Source organism: Motacilla alba, chromosome 12 (genome assembly GCF_015832195.1).
Source record: "Motacilla alba alba isolate MOTALB_02 chromosome 12, Motacilla_alba_V1.0_pri, whole genome shotgun sequence".
In the NCBI taxonomy this organism is placed as follows: Eukaryota; Metazoa; Chordata; class Aves; order Passeriformes; family Motacillidae; genus Motacilla; species Motacilla alba.
In genome coordinates this window covers 3,187,682-3,213,949 of record NC_052027.1, presented here as the reverse complement: position 1 = coordinate 3,213,949, position 26,268 = coordinate 3,187,682, and the positions used below count along the sequence as shown (strand labels likewise).

Here is a 26,268-nt window from a genome sequence, read left to right as displayed (position 1 = left end):
ACACAGACACACACACACATATCTATCTATATATCTATATATCTATAACTATATATATATATATATATATATATATATATATATATATATATAAAACTATATCTTGGCATTTTGTGTTTGTAATTACAGCTTTATAATATTTACCAAACTAACTTGCTTTCTTACTAAAAATGAGACAAAGAATTTGGGGTGTCATGCCTCAAGGTTTGTGTTGTTTGTGTTTATTTTTTTTTGGTTAGGCCCTTAAAATGTGTGTATGCCTCTGATCCCTTATAGGCTGCTGCTTTTTGCTATTTTTGTTAAGAATTTTTATTTGGAGATGGCTGAACAGGATCCTTGCCCCATAAAGTGCACGTGAGGTAGAGGAGCCGAGGGGCTGTGAAGTGGAATAGCGAAATGGTGAGGTTTGTTAATCCCAAATAAAAACCCTTAGCAGTGCAGGGAGAAGACAACGGTGTAAAATCAATCATTCAATCAACCACAGCCCCTTAATGCAGCCATAAAATTAACAGCTCAGATAATGAGCACGTCAGCTCCAGCGGGGGAGGCTGAGCAGGAACGGGGCTGGTGGAGGGAGCTCAGCACAACGTGAACATCCAGCCCTGAGAATTCCTGCTGGGAGCTGGGTGTTGGACTGGTCTGCACAGAGCCCTGCAGCCCTGGGATGGGAGTTCTGTGGTTTCTGAAGCTGTGGAAATGGAGTGAGCTCTAAAGAAATGCCCAAGGAAAGGGCTGGAGGGCCCTGAGCGAGCCAGGAGGTGCAGAGCCAAGTCCTTGCAGATGTTCCATGGTGCAGGCGTGGTTCCAGTCCCGTGTGGGACTGGGATATGGAGCAAGGATGGGTTTTGTGACGGAAAAGCACTGGGCACCTAGGGTCTGCCCCTTCATCTGGCTGCTCCGTGCTCTGTGTCGTGAAAACAGTTGAAAACCAGCTCAAAAAGGTCTCAGATTCGAGAAGAGAACAAAAGTACTTTGGCTGCTCTTGTTGGCACGAGTTCCTGCAAGGGGACATGAAAAGCCACGAGGTTTGGCAGAAAGAGGATGTAGAGATTTAAAGCAAGGGCTTAAAAAAGAGGAGAGGGAAGAAGGGAGGGCTTTTGGCAGAAAATCAGGGGATTTGGTCAAAGTGTAGGTAGCAGTGGACATGAACAAGGAGAAGCAGGGATCACCCTTGGTGACACCTCTTTGGAGCAGGGGAGCCTGTCCAAATGTCCATGGGGTTGTGATGCCAATTTCCATAATGCAAATCTGAGCCATGTGATACCTTGTTCATTCTCATTGTGTTCTCTGTCTCCTGTGATCTGGTGAGGAACTCAGGATCATTTTAAAGCAAATTTCTAAGTCTCCTAATATACAAAAACCTGAATGAGGCAGTCTAAAGCCAGGAGGTAAAGACATTGAAAAGCTTTTAGCTAAAATCCTCATAATTCGGGGGTTTCATTAATTTTTTTTTTTTTTAATTCTTCTCTCAAGTATTTAATTTCACCCTTTGGTCTTCCTGCAGCCATCATGTTTTAGCCATGCAGCATCCATTTGCCTGTAATTACAGTCGTGTCATTCAGCTTTCAAACACCCCCTCAGACACTCTTATGGCAAGTGGAATTTTCAATATAAAGCGAGAGTTAATCAGCAGCCGGATTGAGGCATTGCAGAAAGACAGCGAAGCTGCTTGATATTCCTAAGAACTCTGGTGGCTGTTTTATGTGTGTTTTAAGCCACGCTGTGCTTGATGACCTTGTAATGATGAAGTCTGAAGGGAAACAGAGACTGAATGATCACTTCTGAGACTGATGGTTTCGGCAGAGCCTGACGCTCTGCGCACGGTCAGGGGGGAAAAAAAAGCTGTTTTCAAAGGTCAGGACGTGGATTTGGCACCGGGCCCAGCTACCTAAAAACATCTGCAGAGCTGCTGTGGTGCTGCTGAGGAGCAGGGCCAGCAGGAGGTGGAGATCCAGAGCCAGATGTGCTCATTAGCAGCTGCTTGCCCCCAGTGCCTGCAGTTCCCAGAGCTCTGCCATCCCCCAGGCTGTCCCAGGAGTGACATTAGCACCAAGCCAGTGCCACTGGCTGGCCAGAGCTGAGATTGCTGCAGGAATTGAAGTTGGTGGTGGGGGTGTTGTGTTAGCTGGGGAACAGAGTCCCACAGCCTCAGGGATTCAGACCCCAGCTGGTTCAGAACAGGCAGGTCCCAGCTCCTGAGTGTTTCACCCTCCCCAGAGCACACGGCATCCAGCACAGCTCAAGAGGCAGAGCAACGAGGCACTGGGGGAGGTCAACCCCAAAATCCAGCCCTTGCTCCTGGCACCTTTGGTTGCCCCAGTGCCCTACACCAGGAGAAAGGACTTCTTTACCCCGGGCTGCAGGTGCCAGCCTTGACCTTCCCTGGCATTCCCCGTGTTCTGGCAGTGCCCAGCTCTTCCCCTGGAGCTGCCAGCATTGCCTGGTGGCACCAGGCTGGCTCCAGGCTCTGTGCCATGCAGAGGGGTTGCCAGCTCCCAGGTGTCTGCCTCAAGTCTGTGCTGTCCCCACTGCTGCTGATACCTTAGGATTTCAGCTTTGATATTTTTCTATTTTATTGGTAACCCTGCAGTTCTTTAGTGTGTGACTCCAAACCCCACACACAGTGGGAGCTGCTGCTTTCCCATTGGGGGCAGACACAGCAATTCCTCTCCAGGCCTGGCAATCAAGGACACCTCACTGCCTCAGGCCCCAGGGATGGGAACAAAAGGGAGCTGGGGCAGCAAACTGGGGCTCAATGACTTCATTAGCTGAAGCTGGAATTGGCAGATGAACCCCCAAGATGCAAATGGACCAAACTGATCAAAGTGTGCAAACCCTGAGCCATCATCCATTTTTGGGTGCAGCCCCTGGGGGGCTTTGTCTGCCCTAAATGTACCTGAAGCCCTTCAATAAATAAACAGCTTTTTATTCCCTTAATTCTGCCTGGCCTCTGTTTTTAGGTATCCCCAAAAGGCATCACTGCCAACTCCTCCATCCCAACCCTCCGCTCCAAAGAGCTGTAGGTTCCTAAAACCAGTGCAGGGAAAGCTGTGATCCCTCAATGTCTGCCCCTGGACCCCACACGAGCAGGTATTTGGGCAGGGGGATGATTGCTGCCGTGGTGAGGCAGAGCTGGCAGCATCCCAGGGAAAAAGTGAGGGCAGGGAATTGGGAGCAGAGTCCCCCCAGCTGCCAGCAACGTGCCTGGAGGGAGAGCAGCTGCTCCAGTGGGCAGCCAGTGCCTCCAGGGAAGGAGTCCAAGTCCCAGGCAGCCCCACTGGGAAAGGCAAAGATGCATCACCTTGAAGGCTTGTCCTTGGAGATGCTGGCTGCTCTCTGGTCTAGAAATGAAACAACCTGGTTTTTCAGTTTTTTCAAAAGAGAGCTGAAATATTTTGGGTACTTGATTATATAATTAGCTTTTAGCTGTTCTGAATACTGTGGCTTAATTATTCTGGGTTCCACTGTTAAATAATTAGAGCTGTCTTGTTTACTAGGAAATGTTCTGTTTGTTGCTCCAGGGTGATTTGTTTTATATTAATTTAAGTACCCAGGGCAAGTAGCATTTAAGCGTCCCAAATGCCAGCAAAGAACTGGGTTGGTTTATTTTGCCTCTGGGCAGGTTTAAGATGTTCCCAGAATGGACATAACTAACAAACTGTCTCTTGGTTTAAGATCCTTTTCTTTTCCAAAACCAAATCTTTCTTCTGGTTTGGTGGGTTTCTTTTTTTCTTTTTTCTTTTTTTTTTTTTTTTTTTTGTGTGTGTGTGTTTTCTCTTGAATTCTGTGTTGCCTGAATTGTGCTTGGAGTTACTTCCAAGCTGAGGATTGACATAAAAACTTGGCTTTGCCCCTTGCACCACTTGGATGACTTGGGATGAGACTCTCTTCCCCTTGGGACATGTGCTGTCAGCTCTTCTAGCACTTCATTGAGTTGACAATTTCTTTGTGTTTTGGGATCACCGTTGCAGCCCCAGCTGTTCTGAAACACTTGGATAAAACTCGTAGGGAAAAGAGGAGGAAAAAGGGAGGGTTAGGATTCAAACTGTAAGGATTACAATAATTTTTTATGAAGGTTGCTGGTGAGCTGATTGTTGACCAGCACCCCCAGGTCCTTTCCCAGAGGAGAATCACAGTCATTAAAATATGAGTGTGTTTGGAGGGGCCAGGTTTTGTCACCCAGCCAGCTCTAACTATGGCTCTCTGTTGACAAAACCTGTACAAATACACTTTATCTTTTATCTTACATGAGGAGGAAAACAAAGCAAGAGAAAGAATTGTCTGCAGGAAAGCCTCTGTCCCTCATTTATAAATGTCTGTGCAGAAAACAGGGTGAGAATAAAGCATTCACCCTGCCCAGGTCAGGGGCTAGCTTTTATACCAGGTGCAATAAATGAATCAAAGGCAGAATATTGACATATTTTCAGGAACAAACCCATTGCAATGCCAGGTAAGACCTCCCTTCCCTCTCAGTGGTCAGCAGCAGTGGCTTCTGAGAAAAACAGGGAAATCTATAGAGGATTTATAGTTTTCTGCTCCTACATGGAAATTTATGTGTCACCTATTCATTTGGGGTTTTTTCCAAGCCCCTGCAGTATCTATTTGATGCCTGGGAAGGGGGAGGAGTGCGTGTCCTGCGAGGCTTGGCAGGCAGGTTGCAGTTGTATAGGCAGTGTGCTCACTCGGTTATTTTTAGCCTGTTATTACTGGGCTGCTTTGGATTATTTAATGTGTGATATCCACTCCCTCCTCCCCCTGCAGGCTGGACTGGCTGGGAGGAGCTGCCAGAGGGGAAGAGCATCACCCATCTCTCTGCCTTTTGCTGAGCCTGGTATTACAGAATCACCGAGTCACCGGGTTGGAGGAGACCTTCAAGATCATCGAGTCCAACCCATCCCCAACACCTCAACTCAACCCTGGCACCCAGTGCCACATCCAGGCTTTGTTAAACACACCCAGGGATGGTGACTCCACCACCTCCCCGGGCAGCCATTCCAGAACTTTATCACCCTTTCTGTAAAGAAGTTTTTCCTGATATCCAACCTGTATTTCCCTTGGTGCAGCTCGAGGCTGTGTGCTCTGGTTGTGTCAGTGCCTGGAGACAGAGCCCAGCCCCAGCTGAGCACAGGCACCTTTCAGGAGCTGCAGAGAGTGATGAGGGCACCCCTGAGTCTCCTTTTCTGCAGGCTGAGCACCCTCAGACTCTCCTCACAGGATTTGTGTTCCAGACCCCTCCCCAGCCTTGTTGCCCTTCTCTGGACATGCCCCAGCCCCTCCATGTCCTTCCTAAACTGGGGGCCCAGAACTGGGCACAGCACTCGAGGTGCTGCCCAGCCAGTGCCGAGCACAGGGGGAGAATCACTGCCCTGCTCCTGCTGGCCACACCATTCCTGATCCAGGCCAGGAGCCACTGGCCTTCTTGGCCACCTGGGCTCATTGGTGACTTTTCTGTCCTCACTTCAAAGAATTTTGGCCCTCTCTGGTTTTTGGATCCCAGTGATGAAGTTGTTGGAGCTGCCAGGCCAAGTCAGGGAGTGCTGTGGCTCTGCTGAGCTGCAGTGGGTGCTGGCCTGTGTCCCCTGCCTGTGACAAACACAGGCTCTCACCCCGGTGAAATACACGTATGGGAGCACATTTTTCTTCATTTGCACGGGGATAAGGGTTAGTCCAGCCAGCTGAGTGAAATGGAGCTGCTTGTTAATCCCTGGAGCTCAGTCACAGGGCTGGGCTGGGGGTCATTCGCCATGGCAGGTTGCTGCTGCATCGATGGTTTCCAGACCACTGATACTGCTTAGCTGGGAGATAAACTTCCCACAGCCACAGCATGACTTAGGAGCTGTGGGCTAAGTGCATGGAGTTGGGATTGAGCTCATTTAAAGACCTTGCTGCATATTCTTATTCCTGAAATGTGGCAGTGAGACAGTTAAATGCTGACAGAAGCACCCAGAATTAAAACCGTACTAGGTGACTATCTGCATCCTTAAACTTTTAAATTCTATATATCTAGCATTTAAAGGCTTAATTTTCAAGTCCCATTTGTTTGAAATTATTTAATGAGTCCACATTGCTTTCAACAAGTGAAGATCTTCAGACAGGTATTTTTGCAAAAAGCTTAGGTAACCTTATCTACAGCTCCCTGAAAGGTGTCTGGTGGGGCTGGGCTCTTTCTCCAGGCAGCACTGGCAGAGCCAGAGCACACAGCCTCAAGCTGCACTAAGAGAAATTTAGGTTGGACATTAGGAAAAAGTTTTTTTATTGAAAGAGAGATAAGGTTTTGGAATGGCTGCCCGGGGAGGTGGTGGAGTCCCCATCCCTGGGTGTGTTTAACAAAGCCTGGGTGTGGCACTGGGTGCCAGGGTTGAGCTGAGGTGTTGGGGCTGGATTGGACTCAATGATCTTGAAGGTCTCTTCCAACCCAGTCATTCTGTGACTCTCTGATTCTAATCACTGTGGAAAGACACTAAATTTGAATTTATTTGAATGAAATTTGTTTGAATTCTCTTCGGACTCTCCAGTGCCAATGGAGCCATCCCTGAAGGGCTGCCCTGGGAAGAGGGGGATGCACCATGGGATGCTCGTGGTGGAGGAGCACCACAGGCCCTGACCCTGCCAAGGTGGGACCTGCTCCTGGACAAAGGTGTCTTTGAGTTTGGTGCCAGGAGAAGGAGTCACCCCTGAGGGAGGGAAAAGCTCAGGTAGGAGAAACCCAGGTGTTTGGGTAGTTTTACATCTTTTCTGACCTGTGGGGTAGGTGAAGGGCTCTCTCTGACTGCAGGCTATAAACTTCTGCTCAGTTGTGCCAGTGAATTGCCATAAATTGTTACCAACGCTAAGCAGAGAGAAATGTGACTTTTTAATTGTTGTTTATTTTTTAATCAACCCTGTGTAAACCTGTACACACATCTGTCATCAGAGACCCTCTTCCTTTTGCCCTTAGTGACATTTCTGCTGCCAGCCTGAAGACTGACTGTCCTAGGCTGGCATTTTTCCAGCGTCAGTTTTTCTTCTTGTCATCTTTTCTCCTCTTTCTTTCCTTTTTTTTCTTTTTCTCTCTTTGGTGACAGTATTTCTCTGTTCAGCCTCAATCCACGCTAGACTCTTCCCCACCACAAACCCCATGCTGGGATTTGGCTGCACGTGCTGAGGAGAGATAGCAAAGCCTGCTTGCAAGTGGCTTTGAATGCTCAAACACATGGGAGATGTCTGCTAGCAAAGGAAATATTAACTGCAGAGAAATGTACACTTCAGTGGATTTATGGAAATAAATTTGACTGCTAGTCAGGCCTGGAAGGTATAAAAATGTGCTGGAAGGAGAGATTTGTCAGAGGGGAAGTACATGAAATGGCTGAGCAGGGGAAGGAAGAGCAGGGCACGAGGATGTGGATTTGGGGCTTTGTTTTGTTGTGCATTCATCCATCAGGGTCTGGACTCATTATTTTCCCCTGTCTCACATGAACAGCAGTGTTTGCTCCTGGCCTGGCAGCCCCAGTCCCCAGCTCTGTGCCACTCCTGCCTGGGCCAGGAGCTTGACTTGTGCTTGCACATCCTGCAGCCCTTCCTCCTGCTGCGCTGTTCCTAGGGCAGGCCTGGGACATGGAACACATCCACACACAGGATCTGTGGCCGGTGTAAGTGCTGGATGTGGGAAGCTTTAGGGTCTTTTGAGTGCACAGAGCTGGAGTGTGTCTGGCTTTCCTGCAGGACATCTGCCATGTCCTGGCACAGGGCACGGGCTTTGCAGCATCTGCCTCGTGGAGGAGGAAAAAACCTGCTCTGCTCACCCTGCAGAGCCCACTGACGGTCAGGACAGCAGCTGGAAATGATCACAAGGCATCCAGGGAAATGGAGAGTGGGAGCACCTTTCAGTGGTGAGGATGGAAGCTCTGAGCATCTCTGGTAGCTGAGTTTTCTACCTGTGTCAGGCACGGCGGCGAGCGGGCTGACAGCCGGAGCTGGGGCTGCACCGTGGGCTGTCAGCACGTTCATCTACTCAGACCAGAAAAAATCTGCTTCAGATTTTGCTTCTGACCTTCCTGACTTTGCTTTACTCCACAGGGCAGCCTGCAGGGATCCAGCCCTGCCTGTGCTGGCCCTGCTCAGCGTGAGCAGCTGCGGCTCCGCGGCCTTGGCAGGGTTTGTGTTTTCCTGAGCTCAGGTTCCAGCCCAGCTCCAGCCCCGTGCTGGGTGGAAGCTGCAGGCAGGAGCCACGCTGCCCCAATGACACTGAGATGTTTTCTAGGAAAAGCAGAGTGAAAAGTGCATGAAATTCAATGTATGTTGTCCTAAACGACGAGGGTTTGTCCATCTTTGCTCGGGCACATCGTGGAATTTATGGGGTGTAAAACAGTCTCAGAACTGACAGTGCAGAGAGCAGAAAACGTTGTTGTGCATCAGGAAATGCAAAGCAATGGGAGGGTTTTGTGCTGGGAGAGGTGTTGTGCTGTCAATCCCTTCCCCAGGTGGAAGCAGAATTGTGGCAAAGAGTGACAGTCATTAAAGCAGAATGGGCTGGGGTGGGAAGGACCTAAAGTTCATCCCATTTCCATGGGCAGGGACTTTTCCCACTGTCCCAGGCTGCTCCCAGCCCCAGTGTCCAGCCTGGCCTTGCACACTCCCAGGGATCCAGGGGCAGCCCCAGCTTCTCTGGGCACCCTGTGCCAGGGCCTCAGCTCCCTCGTGGTAAAGAGTTTCTTCCTAAAACCTGATCTAAATCTCTTTCCCAGTGCTCCAAGTGGAGCAGCCTGGTCAGAGGCTGTGAATTTTCCAGTGAATGACGCCCTTTAATTGAGTTCAAATACTTAATCACATCTATGGAAATCTCAGGTAAATAAAACAGAACTGCAGTAACCAGAGGTGGCAGCAGCAGCTCTTGCCTTTTCAGATTCTTTGCTGGCTTGGTAATTTAGGGGAGAAAATCAATTATAAGCTGATGCAGATGATTTGAGTTTGGCCTTTGGGGATGAGGTCTCTGCTGCAGGTGTTCTGGACAGTGGGAATTCCTCTGTCTTGTCTTGGTTCAGTTGATCAAGCAACAATTCCTCCTAGTAGTTGCATGGATAACCTTTTTTCAAACAACGTGAGTGATAAAATATTTGAAGTCTGGCAATTTAGGGAAAAATGGGGCTGTTTAATCCAGGCAATGAGAATTGGCAGCAGTATACTGAAATATTGCACTGGTATTTTCTTGCAGGTAAGGCTGTAGATAAGAACAAAGATAAATTTGTGACTGTTGCAGTAAAATCCCTTTTCTCTGGAAGACTTCCTTACGCTCTCAGAGCAATAACTCAGCAGAGCTGCAGAGCTGCAGCCCAGCCCCAGCAGAGGGGAATGGGTGCTGGCAGGGCCAGGGAGAAGGGGGGATGAGGCAGAATGGGAATGCCTGATTCGGGAATGCCTGTGGGGTAATGATGTGAACATTCTGCCATTAATAGAGAATTCAAAGACTCTTGCTGGTGAAAAGAAACTTAAAACAGCCCAAACAGGTGAAATTAGCAACAGCAGGGGAAGCAGCAGAGATTTCCAAAGCAGGCACTTGGGAAGCAGGGACAATAAAACTCAGTAAACAAAATGCAAAGCTGTTTGGAAGGTGGATATGCTCTTGAGAGGTGTTTGCACAGTGGAAAGGCTCATTCTGCATCTGTTTGTGCATTCAAGATGGCCCAGGGCAAGATTCAGAGGAGGATTTAAGTGTTGCAGCTTTGTTGAGTGCAGCAGAATTTAGGAAGCTCGCCCTCACCTTGAGCCTGGAGCTGCCTGCTGGGTGCAGGGGAAGAGTTCTCTTCGATTAATTACCTGTAATTGCTATTAAAGGAATGAGCAGATCTCATGTTTTCCTTGGCTGTGCTGCAGAACACCTCCAGTCTTCCACTCTCAGTAGCAGAGAGTCTGGAATATGGAAATACTCCATTTATTGTTCAGTGTTACCTCTCCTTCAACACTCCCTGCAGGAGCTTTTCCTGAGGGAAATTTCAGCCCAGGGTTTTATTTTCTCAGAATGCTCCATTGCTGCAAGGGTTTACCTTGCAGAGGAAGCTGAAGAACAGCTTTTTTCAGCTTTTGGTAGTCAATAGGTTCCCACATGCAGATCTTAAATGAAAATAAATTATTCTAGTAAAAGATCCTGTCAGAAATTAAATTGGTGTTAAATGTGGATGAATTATAATCTTATTTTTATCCTTGTTTAGGCTGTGTAGGGAGGAGACTAGCAACCAAATGTGCAAATCACATGTTTTTCATGCATTTATTTTTCATGATGGTCTTTAGCTGCTGTTCCCTTTTATAGGATGAAAGCTTTCATCTCTTCTCCACCCCAATATCTGCAGTTGTGTTTGATTTCCCAGGGCCAGCTGCCCAAGCATATCCCAGACCTTGCAACCCTCAGTCATGCAGAACAGAGTCTGAAATCCTGAACTGTCCCATCCATTCCACTGGGGCAGTTTACAGAGGCATTGCTATAAGAAAAGTTGGTGTTTTCCCTGTCCATCTAATTACTTTGCATAAAATAATACCCTTTTTAAAAAAAATTAATCCACGGAATCCAGGTTATGGATGGGTCCAGTGAAGCTCCCAGCAATTCTGTGCTACAGCCAGAGTTGCTTTAGTTTCATTAAAGGTGCAGGTTGGTTTAGGATGTGGGTTTGGGGTGTGGGTTTAGGTGCAGGTTTAGGATGTGGGTTTGGGGTGCAGGTTTACGATATGGATTTGTGGTGCAGGTTTGGGGTGCAGGTTTAGGGTGTAGGTTTAGGGTGTGGGTTTGGGGTGCAGGTTTAGGATGTGGATTTGGGGTGCAGGTTTAGGGTGTGGGTTTAGGGTGTAGGTTTAGGGTGTGGTTTTGGGGTGCGGGTTTGGGGCGCAGGTTTAGGATGTGTGTTTAGGGTGCAGGTTTAGGATGTGGGTTTGGGGTGCAGGTTTAGGATGTGTGTTTAGGGTGCAGGTTTAGGGTGTGGGTTTAGGCTCGTTTTCCATGCCCATTTCACCCAGCTGTTGCCCTGTGAGGTGTCTCTCCAGAGCTGGCAGGTCTGGGGTGGGGACATGCCAGCCTGATGGGCAGAGGGTGCAGAGTGCCAGGGAGGGGATTTAGGAAGCTGCTTCTGAGCAGCCCTTGGGACAATGCCCTGGCTCCTGGGGATGCTCCTGCCAGCAGCACCCAGCCCTGAGCCAGGGATGGGCACCGAGGTGGATTCTGGGCTGTTCAGCTGATCTGAATCCTTCAAAAGCAATTGATGCCTTTTGGGGCTACCTAAAAACAGAGGCCAGGCAGAATTAAGGGAATAAAAAGCTGTTTATTTATTGAAGGCCTTCAGGTACATTTAGGGCAGGCAAAGCCCTCCAGGGGCTGCACCCAAAAATGGCTGATGGCTCAGGGTTTGCACACTTTGATCAGTTTGGTCCATTTGCATCTTGGGGGTTCATCTGCCAATTCCAGCTCCAGCTAATGAAGTCATTGAGCCCCAGTTTGCTGCCCCAGCTCCCTTTTGTTCCCATCCCTGGGGCCTGGGGCAGTGAGGTGTCCTTGATTGCCAGGCCTGGAGAGGAATTGCTGTGTCTGCCCCCAATGGGAAAGCAGCAGCTCCCACTGTGTGTGGGGTTTGGAGTCACACACTAAAGAACTGCAGGGTTACAGACAGATGAAAAATATCAAAGCTGAAATCCTAAGGCACCACAATTAGCACCCCAGCCAGCCTTGGCCACAGCCGAGCGGGGGAGGTGACAGCTCTGCTGGCTGTCCCTGCCCCTCGGGCTGGCACCAGGCTGGCCAGGAGGAGCCATGGCACATTGCCACCATGCCCTGCTCCTGCAGTGCTCCATGCCAGCAAGGCTCCTCACCAGAGCGGGACCATGGCCAAGAGGAGCAGGAATGTGTGCAGATTGAACGGGATGTGACTTCCCAAACCCAGCAGTGCTGTGGCTGAGCTCAGCTCTCCTGAGTGTGTGCAGCCCCTGGCACTGCCCCAAAGCTGCATTTCCACACAGGCTCTCACTCCATGCCACCATCTGTTGGGAGGGGCACTGGCTCCTTTTGCATGCCCTCAAGCCTAATTTGCACATGAAAAATAGTGACCCAGCTGCCCATGTGCTCCTGCAGGTGAGACTCTGCCTTGAAGTTTCTGAAAACAGAGCCACAAATTCTGGGGGCTCTCCAGAAGCTGTGCTCTGATTGTGCCACCTCAGTGCTGGGACTGTGGAGCTCTCCTGGTTCTGGGAATGCTGCTGCAGCCAGCCTGGCCCTACACAGCATCACCCTGATCCCAAATGTTCTGGGAATGCTGCTGCAGCCAGCCTGGCCCTACACAGCATCACCCTGATCCCAAATGTTCTGGGAATGCTGCTGCAGCCAGCCTGGCCTTACACAGCATCACCCTGATCCCAAATGTTCTGGGAATGCTGCTGCAGCCAGCCTGGCCCTACACAGCATCACTGTGATCCCAAATGTTCTGGGAATGCTGCTGCAGCCAGCCTGGCCCTACACAGCATCACTGTGATCCCAAGTGTTCTGGGAATGCTGCTGCAGCCAGCCCAGCCTTATACAGCATCACCCTGATCCCAAATGTTCTGGGAATGCTGCTGCAGCCAGCCTGGCCTTACACAGCATCACTGTGATCCCAAATGTTCTGGGAATGCTGCTGCAGCCAGCCTGGCCCTACACAGCATCTCCCCAGCCCCAAAAGTGTGATTGGCGTTGAAAGCAGTGTCAGTCAAAAGGGGTGGTTTCTGCAATGTTGTGATCTACTTGGAAATAACCCGCTCCTAACTCAGAAGGGAGCAAAAGAAGGGACAGAACATTGCCTTTGTGCTGGATTTAATATTTACATCTCAGACTTTGCCAAATAGGTTTGTTATTTATAGCAGGAGCAGCAGGAATATTCATCAGTTGCCATGGACATATTAAGCTCACCAAGTACAAGAGTAAAGCACAATCTGCACTGGAGTAATTTTAAAAAGCTTTCATGCCGAGCAAAATAGTTTGTGTTAAATTTAAGAGTTAAATGCTGGGTTCCTCCAGTGCTGTTTCTGGGGTTTCAGTTATAAAAATGGAAATGCTTTATTGGAAATTTAATGGGAAGAGCAGTGCTGTATAGAGGAACCCTAAAGAACTCCCTGTCACCAGGCAGCGTTCAGGATCCCAATTTATGGGGCTTAGAAAGCAGAATATGCAATGAGGGTGCCCAGAATCCCATTAATAGGGATATATTTTTGATGAGTTGAAATACTAAATGTAAAATAACATTTTTTAATTTAAATGGGAGCACATTTAGGGGCTGGCCACTGCCTTATTGCTGTTGGCATCTGTATTTGGCATGTTGGTTGGTGTGTCTGACCTGGGGCAGTAATCACACATGACCAAATCCTCCTGTCCTGCAACCCTCGTTTCTGAAATGCCAGGCTTCCAAAATGTTGCTGGAGATGCAGGTTTTTCTTTCTTGGGCTAATTTAAGGAAAGAAAGGGCAGAGAAATTATGCAAGGCCTTGTAGTCAGAGCCTGTGCAAGGGGTTAAGTCTCAGCAGATGTTTACTGGTTCTGCACTGAACCTGCCCTTCCCCAGCCCAAAGAACAAATCCAGCAGTAAAAGAACAGCTGAAAGCTGTCAGGCTTTAATACCCACAGATAAGGTCATTCCTTAGGGGAGACCTGCTCAAATGCATAATAATATAACCAGGAACTGTAAAAGACACCGAGATATATTAAAAGATAAAATAAAGCAGACTGAAGTTCAAACGTAGAGAAATCCAAGCTTTATGTGGTGAAAGGTAAAATATTCTCACAGATAAGTGGAGGTTCTTGAGAGAGGAAGTGTTTGAAAGGCCTGGGAGGCTGGAGAAATCCTTGGGGATGAGAATTTGAGGGCTTACATGATCCAGATAATGCAGGAGGCAGGCTGGGAAGGGGCCTGTGGGAGGCTGAACCCACCTGCCACAGCAGTCAGGGGCTCTGGAAGCACAGCAGGGTCTGGAGCATCACTCTGGCCAACTGGGGGAGCAGCAGGTAACTGGGGGGAACACCCAGTTACACAATAATAACCCTCAAACCCAAGGAGTGGAGCCTCACTCGTGGTGTGGCACAAGCACTGGAGGCCAAGGCTGTCTCCAGGGCTCTGGGATTTTCTTCTCCATTGTAGTTTGCAGTTTTTTGTGTTAAAACTGAGAGAGTCTGAATTGGATTGTGGGTATCTGTTTTGAAGGGATTCCTCTCCTAAGCCTTTTTGGATTAATGTTGGCACTTTTTTGTTGTTGCTTTTGGTCTTTGACTTGCAGGTTTTTTTTAATGCAGCATCATCCTGTAAATCCTCTCAGTGGGGCTCTAGGCTGGTCTGGAAGCTCCAGCTCAGAGCACATGTTTGATAAGGTGTCAATATTCCATCTGCCCTGGAAAGGAGCCTGCTGCTCCCTGGTTTTAAACCCCTTCCCACCACACACCTGAGGGGCAGCTCAGGGCTGGATTCTCCTGCTTTCTGGGGGCTTCAGTGCAAGGTGTGCTCTTGAACAGCATTTTCCACCTGGTGTTTGTGCAGGGACCAAGAAACTGGTGGTGGGACAGGGCTCAGCACCACTGGCTCGGGGGTGGTGAGGGACAGTGCCAGCAGTTTGGGGGGAATCCTCTGGTTTCTGGGAGAGCTGAAGGCTGCCAGGATGCCTCAGCACCAGGGTTGGAGCAGGTTATGCTTTGGGAGTGTAGCACAGGAAGGATTCAAGGGTCAGTTTTGCCAGTGAAATTACCTGCACTTGGTCCAACACTGTGGAATTTTAATAGTTCTATGGCTGAAGACACAAAAGTGATTGTGAGATGGACTGGGGGAAAACGAGCTGCTTGAAAGTGATATTGCAAATGGAACTGCAGAGTTGGGAGTGTCACACCTTGTTGATTAAACTTTTGGTCCTCGTTAATCAAACTTTTGGTCCTTGTTAATTAAACTTTTGGTCCTGGCTAAGTGGTGCCCTGGTCTTTGCAGGCTGCAGGTTGCTCATGTTCCTCTCCAAACCCTTCCCTGCTGCCAGAACAGCCTGGAACCCTCCCTAACAGGTTTCCCTTTTTTTTTCCCAGACAGACCAAGATGTACTGCAGATATTTTATAGTTTTAGCCCGGACTGTTGTGCTCAATGTGCAGCTGTTATTTCCTTGCCAGCAATGCACTGGAAGGAGCAGCTCTTCACTGCTGCTGAGTTCCCTTCCCTCCCATACAATGAGTGTGGGAGGGATTACTTCCCTGAGATAGACATGAAATCCCACACTGAGCTCTTCAATGTGTTCTTCTTACAAAGAAAACAAATATGAAGAAGAATGGGAAAAAAATAAATCAATGTTTCAGTTGTTCAGTTTTGTATTTTCTCAGTGAGTTTTTCATCTACCAACTTTCAAGTGTGTAAAATGAAAGTAGAGGGAGAACTGTTTAAAAACCCTACTTATAAAATTCAGCATGTCTTGATCCTTCAAATACTATTCCTCCTCCCCGAAGTGCAGGGCAAAGGGGCTGAATTAACTCTCCAGATTATTAGGAAAAAATGATAAAACATAGTGCAAATGATCCCTTCTAGGTGTGCTCACTGCATTTCCTGAGCACCTCCTGCTGCCCTTCAGGGCCTCTTTGTGCAGCAGAGAACTCCAGCAGGACCAGTTTTCCTCCCTGGATTCTGTCGTTAGCTATTCTCCCCAAATATGAGTACATTTTGTCTAGACAGTTCACTTTTGACTCTAATTTTAGAGTTCACCTGATTTCAGCTATCCTGCAATATTAAGCATGTCTTCCTGAAGGCTGGGAAATCCCAGCTGAGCATGATTTAGTTAAAATGGCTCTTGTTTAAGCAGGAATGATCTGAATTGGGAAAAAAAACATTAAATTATAAAACTCTCAGGAAGTAGGGAAGTCGTCAATGAGGTTTGTGTGTGTTCACTGTTTCCATTCTGTATTCAGAAGGCTAAGCCCCAGCTACTGCAGAAAAGTTGGGGAATTACCACTCGCAGATAAATCTTGTGTCTAAATTGTACTTCTTGGTTGCTAATTTTGCTAATTAAAATATCTATCACCCATGCACGGCCTCAGACGGATTTAAGATAGGAGCATCACTGTCTGTAACTTAATGAGGAGCTGTACATGATCCTCAGGTCCTTGCCTGTGCTGGATTTTATCCCTGTGCTGAGGATGTGCTGGGTGGATTTGGACAATAATCCACATTTTTGTGGAAGGGTTTGGTGGTGCCATCCCTGAGCCACAGGGTGTTGTTCTACATTGCAGAGATCAGTGACAACAGGGCAAGGTTAATGGTTTTAAATTAAGAGAAGGTAGATTTAAACTGGGTTTAATGAAGAATTGTTTTACAGTGAGGGTTGTGAGGCACTGGAGCAGCTTCCCAGGATGGTGGTGGATGCTCCATCCCGGGAATTGTGGAAGATGAGGTTGGACAGCACAGCCTGACCTGGCTGGAGCTGTCCCTGCCCATGGCACAGGGGTTGGGCTCAATGGTCATTAAAGTTCCTTCCCAACCCAAACCAAGATTCTCTGGTTCTGGTTCATGCTTTGGAGCTGCCCACAGTGAGACACCAAAGCGTACAGAGCTCTGCTTGCCCACAGCCTGCAGTCTCAGAATAATGCTTTTTGTGGAAGTTCTCATCAGATTCCTGGTGGCTTGTCTCCTGAGGGAGGAGGGCTGGACCCTGCTCCTGTGCAGGATCTGTTCACCTCAGGGACACTGTGGTGTGGGGTTTCACCCCTGGATTGGGATGACCCCGAAAGATGGAAAAGTCCCTCCTCCAACCCGTGCCTTCGAAGAAAGACTCAGTAGTCTTCTGTTGTCTGTTCTCAAGGTTGTTTATTGTTGGTTATCTAAAAGATTCTTCTCCCTGAACTGCTGTGGCCTGTTCAGCAGCTCAGACAAAGGCACACTGCCCTCCCAGGGGGCTGGTGCTATCTTTTATATCATATATTACGTACTACATGTTTATACTTTTTCTCCAATACCTACTATCTATATTGAATGGTGACTTTCTACTCTAGACCAATCTGTGAGTGCCAACATCACCAAAGACATGGAGGCTGGGAAGGAGAAAGAAAGAGGACAGGGCACACCCAAGTCCCTCCATCTTAGATCTCCTGACCCCCATGTACAAAACTTGGACCCCTGCGTACAAGGCTTAAAACCCCCCTGTACAGCACTCAAAAATCCTTCCTTTCACTTCGTGATTATCTCTACTATGCTATCTAAACTTTTGTGTGTGTGTGGCTTGTAATTCTTCATACAGAGTTAGTAACTTGCTACACGGGCTAAGATCAAAACCCCACGTGTGTCTTTGGCTGCATGCCAGGGTCTCAGAGCCTCCTGCCAGCAGCTCTGGCCATCCAGGACACCCAGAGGGATGTTCTGGATTCCGACACTGTGGGACACCCCTTCTCCCACTGGGAGGAGGTAGAAAAGTTTTTAATCTACTTTTATCTACCTCTATCTATCTATCTATCTGTCTCTCTATCTATCTATGTGTCTATCTATCTATATTTTTTCTACCTCCATGGAGGTAGAAAAGTATTTTGTCTTCTTTCTCTCCTGGACCCTCACCCTCTCACCCTCGCTGGCCTGGGCACCAGGAAATGTTTTCTGCTCTGCCTCTGCATTCAGATGGGAGCCAGCATTCCCTGTGCACTAATGTGCATCATCAGTCTTGCAGAGATGCTTGATTTCTGTTTGATTCTTAATTATTATAATAGTTAAGGCACTTAACATGCTTTAGTGATTTACTTCATTTAATTGGATGTAGTGATTAGAATATCTTTTATATTGCCCTCGCTGTGGTTTTAATTTAAGATTATAATCTCATGGTTCTTTTCAGCTCCTCTGGCTTTCATTTAGATACTGCTTTTATTTTCTGATTTCATTTTGTTTATTCGTTTTTCCTGCTGATTCAGTGAACATGCTGCTAGGATGATTTCTTGGGAAACCTGAGTGTGGTTATAAATTCTTTCATTCAGCACAGACATTAATTAATTAAAAAAAGATATGAAAATGATGCATGAGCCTGTGCTCAGCCTCTGGAGTTGTCTGTTGCTTTTTGCAGTAATTTGCTAGAATTAAAAAAAAAAAAAAGAAAAATAAAAGAAATTACTCTCTTGATGGGGCATATGAAATAAGGAGATGGAAAGGGGTAATGTGATGTCCTCTGTGCGTGTGTCAGTGAGGCATGCCCTGCCTTAGCAGGTTGTGACCCAATGTCTGAGATTCTGGCATTGGTCCCCAGAGGAGGAACTGCCCTGGTGAAGGGAATTCGAATCTGAGGCTCTAGGTTCAGTCACCAATGCCCTGTGGCACTGGGGAGGAGGGAGGAGAGGAGAGGAGGGAGTGCTGAACAAGCTCATTCTGTGGGATTTGAGGAGCAAACAAGCATTTCTCTGCAGGGACAGTGGCAGGTTCTCCAAATTAGTCTGCCATGTACAAAAGCATGTTCTTTTTTCCTCTTGGTGCTGCACAAAATCACACAGATAGTCCAGCTGGTTTGTCACTGTACAAATACACAGTATCTGTATTTTTTTTCCCCTGCTCCAATGCCAAATTCCAGGAGTCCTCCACGGCTGTAGTGCTCCTGTCAGAGGGGAAGGGCCAACACAGATTCAGGCATGCACAGGAACTCGGAGGACCAGCAGGAGAGGAGTGGCTGCTTTGTGAGAAATTCCCACTTGCAATTAGGCTGAGAAAGCTGAGACATCCATTTTAAGGGCTGCTCGGTGCTTGGGGCTTTGTCCAGCTGAATCCATGGAGGCAGAGAAGTGTTTCATCTGCTTTCTCTCCTGCCAGCACAGCTACTGCAGCAGGAGCAACAGGGTTTGCTTGAATCCTAACACAGAACTAAAATTACAAAACCCACAATCCTTATCTTTAAAACATACCAGGGATCTGTTCAAACAGAATAAAGGATGGGGTGCCCTGTGCAGGGCTCCTGGCGCTGCCCAGCAGCGGCCACTCCAGGAAGGGAAGTTCCTCATCCCCTGTGTCCCTCCAGCACCAGCAGTGCCCAGGGCTGGGGAGCAGCTGGAAGCACAGGGCTCCTTTTTCTGCCAGGCCACCTAATGAGGTGGGAGCCAGTGATCCACGCAGGGCTGAGAAGCAGCCTTTGATGAATTAGTGATTTAGCCTGGCTCATCACGCCTGTGTGCCCCTGCACGGAATCCCCTCCCGGGCTGTGGGAACGCACCTTCCCAGCCACAGCCCCTGCCTTCCATCCCCGAGAGCTCAGCTTTGTTCTGGGAAGGTTCCCAGTGAAATCAATTAGGTTTTGTGCAGATCAAGGTGCACCTCAACATGATTTTAGGTACCTGGGCCCAGCCCTGGGCGACCACAGCATCTGCTCTGACCATGCTGGAGCATCCCAGCCACTGCCTTGCCATGAGACATCAAAATAGCTCCAGTGCTTGGAGCTGCCAGCTGTCAGGCCCATGATACACATCCTAAAGCACTTAAAGTGTTGTTATGAGTGCAAAAATATTAACAAATCGTTGGTTATTTAAAGGGAATCATTTAGGGCTCATCTGGCTAATGAGGAAGAAAAAAGGGAGCTGAGCACTTGCTCTGAGTTGTAGGGAGACATTTGAGATCAGCTGTGGTGGGAAACTATCAGGGAGCACACCTCGTTAGCTCCCTCGTGGAAAACTCCTCATCTTATTAGTCTTTCATTAATTAAAGCTCCAGAATTCAGTATTTTTTGTTAGCTGTTCTGTCAGCATGAAATTCAGCTAATTCTTCTACTATTGGAAACAAAGCTCCCAGGATGAAGTTTATTCTTAGTGTTCTTGCAGTTATTTATTTCATAGCGCTGTCATGCATGGATGAATTTATATGATGCTCTGATGACCTTTAGAAATTCTTCTGATTAAATGCTGTTCTACTTCATTATGACATTTCTGTACTTGTAGTACCCGATTTGATGTGTACAGCTTAATAACACAACTAGACATGAATGCTAATAACTTTACAATTCATTGCATTGCTATTTTTTAATGTAGATGAATTTTAAAACAAGTTTCTCTTGCTGCAGGCTTACATGAATCATATAAATTAGAAGGTAACAAAGGAACATATTAGCATTTGTTAGCCTGGATGCACAAATTTTGTAGTAACCATTTTAATATGTACTACAACTTTTCCAGCCTCAAGTTTAATATGTACTACAACTTTTCACCCTCGATTTTTCAACCAACACCATAATTGAATTGGTTTCCTTCTTGCCTAAGGATAATGATTTTACACTGATGGAATCATTATTAGATTCTAAGGATTATACTGATGATGCCTGTTTTACATAGAGCTTAAAAAAAAAATTAAAATTATTCAACCGTTAAACACTTTTCTACACAAAGGCTACTGTAAGTTGGAGAGATAAATGAATTAATTATTGTGTTTAGAGTTGTTGTTAATATCCAGCATCCATAACTGGAGCCAGCTCCTTGCTGCAGCTCCGTGCAGGGGGTGTGGAGGACTTTTGAAAGCCTCATCCCAGGGCGTGCCCTTGAAGTGCTGCAGGTGGGAAGTGGCTGTGGTGGAGCTGCTGCTGGGCAAGCATGTGTTCATCGAGGCAGGAGAGGGCTCCTGCAGAGCTGCAGGGCGAGCAGGAAACTCCTCAGCCACAGCAGCAGCCTCCAGCAGCAGGAGGAGAAGCAGAGGAAAGGTGGGAGAGGGGGAAGGAGAAGGCTTTGCCGAGGGGTTTTACTGGGAGGGAGCTGGGTGTCGGTTCAGCTGGGCTTTGGGAGAGCTGCCCCTGCTCCAGCTCACCTCGCTGAGGGGTAAAATGGCTTGAATTGGTCCAGAGTGGGTGAGACCCAAGTCACCTGCATCCATCACTTCTCCCTGAACATCCAAGCACTGCTTCTGGGATGGAGGGAGGGGAAAACAAGCCAGGTTAAGCATAAATGATGAATTTCTGCTATCCTGAAACCCATCAACATTTCATGGGTAATTACACTTCAGGCTGCAGAAATAGCTGTTGAATTAATTGATTTTGCAGTTACATCCTGATGTGCTGAGTGGGTGTTGGTCTGCGTGGACGTGTCAGAATAACATCTTCAAAAGTCCCAGGGGTGAAAGACATTTACCTCTGTCTGTTGAGTAATCAGCAATTAGAATACAATATAAATATCTGAACAAGAGGAAGAAAAGCCTTTAAATGCATGAAATATTTTTTGCATTTTTTACCTGTCAAATATAAAAGTGCCTGGAACTGAAATTCAGCAAGCAATCCTTTTCCTCTGGCTTTTTAAAGCTGGAGGTTAACCTCAATTTAAAAAAAAATATTTTAAAATCGTGGTTTTTTAAGCATCTATTTTAAATAATTTTAAATCACAGGTGAGAGAGCAGTCAGCATAACTCCAAGGGACTGAGCTTCTGCATGGTTTTCAAAAGCCTTTGTGCTTCATGACTGCTGCTGGATGTCACTGCTGAGGTCAGGGAACATGATTGCTGCCCCTCACTTCAGCTTCAGTCAGTTTTATTCACTCCAAAAGCAAGAGCAAGGAGCTGCACCAGCTGTAAACTTGCACTTACTCCACTAATTGTGTACAGAGTGATCAATACATAAATCAAATGCTATGTCTGTGCTGCATTAAAGCATTATCAAACTCCTGTGCTCCTCAGCTCCTGTAACAGGGCTCCAGGAGCAGCACAGAGCTCCTGTTGTGCCTGGTTCAATAGTTTCCCTAAGCTGAGATGTAAACTTGTCTCTAAAAGAAAAAACAAGCTGACCTACAGGTAATAGAGCTGCATTGAATTCATCTCGAGCACATGTTAAATTTTCTTGACACCATTACCCTTTTCCTTAGGAAACTTCAGAGTGGTTTTGATTAATAATGAAAATAAGGAAAAACAACCTGTAAAAGCAAACCAGGAGAACTCAGTGGCCCATCTACTTTCAACCTTTTGCTCTTTGTATTCTCAGCAAAAGAAACAAAATCTCATCAAGCTTTCCTTTCAGCATTGCACAGGGCTTTAGACTATTTCCTATGCTCAGCTCTTTGGAACAACAAAACAAAATAATTAAGGTGTTTCCAGCAATGTTAAATCAAGTCGATAACAGGAGACAAGATCTCCAGATCCCAACCCAGGCTCTGCAAAGCACTTATTGAACAACCTGGGCTAAATTGTTTAACCTATTTGCTGCTGCTCCCCTGTCTTTAAAGTGAAGGCACACGAAACTTTCCCTGCCCTGGCATCCATCACTGGGGCTGTTGGTTTTTTGTTCTGGGGGCTTTTGCAAGCCCAGGGCCAGAAACATCCCTAGAAAATCCTGGGCCTTTTTCCAGCTGATTGAGGTTTTGACAGGGACCAGGCTCTGTGGCACCAAGGCACAGGTGAGACCCCTGGGTGTGAATTCACATTTTAGCTCCAGGTGTAAATCCCCACCTGCCTGGCTGCTGGGAGCAGAGCAGCTCAGAGGGCATTTCCCCTCTTGTCTGCTGCTTCACCAGCAGCATCAACTTTGGGGTTTTCTTGCTCCCCAGAGCTTGAATTAGTCTAAAAATTGGCCAGATTTCTGCAGATCTCTAGAGGAAGAGTAAAATCTGTTGTTGCAGTAAGGCCTCATTATAGACGTGGCGTTATGTTTCATAAGGGATCGGTTTGGGAGCATCTGTCATTGCTCTGTCACAGAAGGTGAAGAGTGGAGCTGCAGAGAAGCTTCAAGTTGAGTTTAGGGGATTGGGCATGATCAGGGACTTGCTGAAAACTTGCTGTAATTAAAAGGGCTGCTGTCAGAGGCCAAGCAGGCAGAAAAAAATGTTCCTTCCTCAGCTGCTGTGCCCTCTGCTGAGTTCATCCTGACTTCCAACCTTTGATGGAGAATTAAATTTGGAGGTGGAAGAGGGGATGTCTTGTCTTAGGGATGTTGTGGTGACTTTTCGAGGGTGTCCAGTGTGCACAGGCCTGGAGGAAAGGAGCTGGGTCCCTGATCTCCCACCCAGCCCCCCGGATTATCCCAAAGGCTCTGCAGGGAGTGTGCTGTACCCCAGCTGTCTGACTGGAACAACCCAATCTGCTGCACCACTGAAGAAATCCTGCCCCACAGGCTTGGAGAAGACCTTTTCCTTGGCACAGGTGACCCCGGTGGGATCTGTATGAGGAATGCCCAAAGGCAGGAGGTGTTCCTGAGGACTTTGGGCACCGCAGCTCCTGAGCTGTGTCTGTGTTGTCAGGGCTGGGGTTGGGATGTGTCTGGCTGGGATCCTGCAGTCCTGCAGCTCTTGCAGAGTCTCTCTGAGGAGCTGGGAGCAATGGCCACGTTTCAGCAATTTCTGCAGCTGCCTGCTGGGGCAGAGAGAGCCACCACCACCAAAATATCCCAAACCGTGCAGAGCTGGCACCGACTGCCCTCTGGAGTGACCACAGGACAGAGATCTCCTGCGCCTCTCAGACCATGCCTTGAATAATTTGGGTGCATTCTGCTGGGCTTGTGGCCTCCCTCTTTGCAAAGAACAAGATTCTGCATTTTTAGGAGAAAAGATTCATTCTTCAGTTGTTTCCAAACATTTCCTTTGGTGCAAGTGTGAACGTTGCCAAGTGTGTCTTAGCGTGTGGGAGCTCACGTTAGGCTGAGCTGGTGCCTTTAATGTACAATGCACATAGCTTGGATGGATGCATTAATCATATTCCTATTGCCTTTGTTATGGTAATGGCAGAAACAGGCTCTTGGGGTTTTTTTAATTAAAAAAAAAAGGAAAATGGGTTAGGTTTTTTTTTTTTTTTAAAGATGTGTTATATTTCAGCAGCTAATGAAGAGGAAATAATGATGACTGTGCACTGTAATGTGTATTAGAGCACTAATTAGACTATAGCAGGACTGCTTACAGATATCTTTTAAACACCTGCTTGGTAATTCTCAGCCCCACGTGCTCCTCCATTCACCAGAGCAGGCTGGTGGGAGGACTGAGCTAACACTGAATGGTGAAGCAGAGCACACATCAGCCTCCAGCTCTTTGTTTGCCCTGCTGCCTGTATCTATAAGGAAAGGATCTTGTGGATGGTCACTGAAGGGCTTTGTGTGGGCTGGGATCTCTGTTGCCCGTGGCAGGTACTGGGAAAAGAGTCAGATACATTTCCTGGCTTCCTTGTGACCACCCAAAGGCAATGTGGTGGACAAGAATTCCCAGTTCAGACTCTGGTCCTGCTTGTCTGTTAGACCAGAATGTTCTGTATTGTGCCTCCAACATTCACTTATCACTGATTTAGTTGAGAGTGTGACCATGAAAAGCTCTAAATCTGGAAATAATGTTGGCCTTCATTTTTAAAGCTGTTTTGAAGTTGTCTTTACCGCCATAAGAAACCACAAGTATTTTCACTCTGTTACCTCATTTGCTTTTACATTTCTGTCAATTATGTAAATAATTGAATTCTAAGCAGGAATTACAAATGTGCCCAAAATCCAGCAGACATTAGAGTTCCCAGCTCAACCATACCTGTGATTCAGCTTGTTTCTCTCAACTCTTCCCAAAGGAAACCTTCTCTGACTCCATGTTCAGGTGTTGGAGGATGTGGAGCTGTTGGTGCCTGAGGTCTGAGCACAGCCCAAATGAGGGTGATACAGGTGAGCAGCTCTCATTCAAAGCCTTTAAATATTTTTTTATCTTTGCAATGAGAATTTTCAGCAGATTCACTAAATCCTGAGACAGTCACACGTTTAAATGGAGTATGGCACATTTTGCATGGGATAATGATTTAAATGTAACCTACAATATTTTCCCTCATAGGTATGTCAGACTTACTTTCTGTATTTTGAAATTTTTGGTAATGACCTGCAACTTCATAAAAGCCCATTTCAGGTGGTCATTGAGAGCTACAACTGCTCTCATGCCCTCTGAGGGATCAGTTCTCCCTTGCAGAGGTGCTGCTGCTTTATGTAACTTCTGCTCTGACCCCTGAACGCAGCAGTAAAATTTGGGTAACTTAATGCAACCCCCACAGACAGGACAGAGCTGAAGAGGAGAAGAGCTCTGGGGAGTTCAGCTGTCCTTGGTAGGACTGGAGTCCCAGAAGAGGAAAAGATAAAGGGACCAGGTAAGAGGTGAATGCATGTAGCATCAGATGCCATAAGCAGCTGTGGATTTGTTGAAGGCAGAGAGAGAAAAGGAGAATCTCCTTTCCTCTTCCTCTCTCTTCAGCAGAGCCTGTCCAGGCTCTGTGGCAGAGGTTCACACTTATACCTGCTGCAGTGGCACTCTGGGAGGCAGACACGTGGAATTTCTCAAGGTGCTTTGAGGCTGGTGGCAGAGAAAATCCCTGAGATTTCACAGTGTCCCATATTGATTGTCCTGAAGGGATGTCCCAGGGACTGCAGCAATGGAAGGTGCTGCCCTTGGGTGGGAGGTTTACAGGCAGAAAGTAACAAAAAATTTCCTCTAAAAATAAGACAAGTGACTTATTTGGATACAGCAAGTAGCTAAAAATCCTAGAACAAAGCCCCAGCAATTTTTGTCATGTTCCTCACTGGGATAAGTGACGCTCTCAGCACCAGCAGTGCTTGTGGAGGCAGCAGAGCAGAGCACAAATGCATTCATGCAAGGGACCTGGGAGGCCAGAAGCCGAGTCTGGCAGAGCCCCAGATGGCTGTTCTGCCTTGCTGAGGCAGCCTGGTGGCTCGGTGACGCCAGCTGCCTGTCCCCAGTGCCCGTGTGGCACGGGTGGCTCTCGGGAGCCGCGGCTGCCAGCGCCGAGCTGAGCAGGGACCTCCAGGCTTTCTGAGAAAGGCAAGCTCATCCTTCAGCTGATGCTGCTGGGGCTGGTGCTTCCCTTCAGCTCTGCAGGAAATCATCTCTACCAGGAGGGGAAGGGGAGGGAATTTGAAATGGGCCTTTTAAATGCCACTGTGTGCAGCTGTGCTGGGAAATCTGAGGGGGTTTTGCCTCCACTCTCAGGGCTGGGGTGTCACTGCCTGGGCGGATGTGAGACAAATCTTTGCCCACCTCTCCCTCCCTTTTGGTTTCAGAAATGGTGTCCCCTCTCCAGAGGAGATGGAGCCATGTGCCACTTCACCAGCATGAGATAAATGACCAGTCCAGAAGAGCTGAACTAAAAACCCTCTGGAGGGTGTGCACTGCTTTCTGGGGTCAGATCAGTCCCCCCAGGGGCCTCCCCTTCCAGCTCCCCAGTGCATTTCAGGTGAATCCAAGGATCTTGGCTTGTATTGCTGTTTAATTGCTCACCTATTCTAAGACATGAGCCTTATCAATCTAATCACAAAGCCAAACAAAGCAGCAGTCACTCCACTCCTTTATCTATTGGCAGGCAACAGCAAGCCCTCATCTCTTATCC

The 26,268-nt window shown here is 47.6% G+C and overlaps 1 long non-coding RNA gene across 2 annotated transcripts in view; it reads left to right on the top strand.

Moving 5' to 3' along the window:
• LOC119706027 overlaps window positions 1-26,268 on the top strand; it is a 166,461-nt gene that overhangs the window by 127,882 nt on the left and 12,311 nt on the right. For both annotated transcript variants that reach the window (XR_005258381.1, XR_005258380.1), the window contains exon 2: window positions 24,454-24,544. This is a non-coding gene — a long non-coding RNA (uncharacterized LOC119706027). The remainder of the gene's footprint in view (window positions 1-24,453; window positions 24,545-26,268) is intronic.